At 52.9% G+C, this 1569-nt stretch overlaps 1 non-coding gene across 1 annotated transcript; it reads left to right on the plus strand.

Annotated features, from left to right (window-relative positions):
- The first annotated feature begins 364 nt into the window (after positions 1 to 364).
- Positions 365 to 437, plus strand: TRNAA-GGC (transfer RNA alanine (anticodon GGC)). The gene has a single exon. It is a non-coding gene; the product is annotated as a tRNA-Ala (tRNA).
- The last annotated feature ends 1132 nt before the right edge of the window (positions 438 to 1569 follow it).

Consider the following 1569-nt stretch of genomic DNA (forward strand, 5'->3'; position numbering starts at 1 on the left):
AAATCAAGAGTTGATAAAGACGCCTGGAGGAGCAATCCTGGCTTCTCCTGACTCCTCTCCTCACCGTCTGCAGATCCCCAGGGCAGAGGGACTAAAGCGGGGAGAAACGTCCGGGGGAGAAGCAGCGAGGATGGGCGGTCTCGCTGCCCTCTAGCCTCAGCCCAGCCGGAAGCGGGGATCCCACCCAACGCGAGAGCTGGTGGGATGATTTCCCATCCTCACCCTGTTAAGCTTTTAAATTTTTCAGAGACACTTTTTTCTTAACCTGTGGGGGGAAAAAAAAAAAAGAATTAGCTCATGAGAGCCACTGTTTTACATCTAATGTTCCTAAGATGGAGCTAGATATATAAGAAAATGAGTCAGGGGAGGGTATAGCTCAGTGGTAGAGTGCATGCCTGGCACCCATGAGGTCCTGGGTTCAATCCCCAGTACCTCCATTAAAAATAAATAGGTAAACCTAATTACCCCCTCAAAATAAATAAATAAAAAGATATAACTTTTTAAAAACAGAAAACAAGTCAATTTAAAGACAAACCTTATGCAAATGGTAGTAGAAGATACCGATTGTAGTGTCAGGACTTGGATGTTGCGGGACATCGAGTTCTTTAAATTTTGGCGGGGGGTGGGGTGCCGGGGATGTGGTGGCTGTAAGTCTGGCGTGTGGGGCTTGGCGATCTGAGGTTTGCAAATACAGCTTTATAAAGGGACAGGGTGGGACCCCGGCAAAGTAAGGTGGTGATGGGGATGCAGGGTACGCGGACTTGCTCTCTGTGGAAGCTCCCTAGCTGTGTTCCTGCACGAGGCTCTGCACTCACCACCCTTCAAACACGCCCCGAGACAGCAGACTGCGGGGCTCAGACCCTAAGTCCCATCACTGGTTGACACAGAAGCCCTTTCTACAGAAAGGACCGGCACGGGGCGCAGAGGGATGGAGAAACACCTTCCCGCTCACACAGTGAGACAGTGGTGATGCCAAGAACAAGGAGCATGAAATAACCAGCTTATTCCGTGCCAGGTCCTGCTGTGGGCACTTTACGTGAAATTCATTGCCTGCTCCTCCCCCCAGCCCGTGAGCTTGGCGTTCGTATCTCTTTTCCAGGTGAAGAAACTGATGCTCAGAGTGATCGGGCGAGTTGCCGAGGTGATCTGGCTGCGGCCGAGCCGGGATTCCAGCCCAAATCTGGCTGATTGACACCAAAGCCCGGAGTTGAAGTGAACGAGCCGAAGGCAGCGACGCCGCAGTCCGGAGGCCAGGCTGGGCTGCAGATGTGTTTGGTTTGGCTTGCTCCGAGCTTAATTCTTTTCTAATTGGTTGGCAACATGGAAGGACTGAGAGACTTCATATGAATACTCATCGCCCTGACTGCTCTAAGCAGAGCCGCTGATCTGGCCAAGCTGGGCCCACTTCTGCACCTGGCAGCACAGTGCCTTGACCTTGGACTTCCAGCCTCCAGAACCACAGGGCTGCCCCTGTGGCCAAAGTCTCTGCTCTGGGCTTTTCCACAGACCCCACCGGTCCCTATCACCCCCTCACCTGCCCACCTCACTCCTTTCTGGGGTCCGAGAGGC

This window comes from Camelus dromedarius, chromosome 27 (genome assembly GCF_036321535.1).
Source record: "Camelus dromedarius isolate mCamDro1 chromosome 27, mCamDro1.pat, whole genome shotgun sequence".
NCBI lineage: Eukaryota > Metazoa > Chordata > Mammalia > Artiodactyla > Camelidae > Camelus > Camelus dromedarius.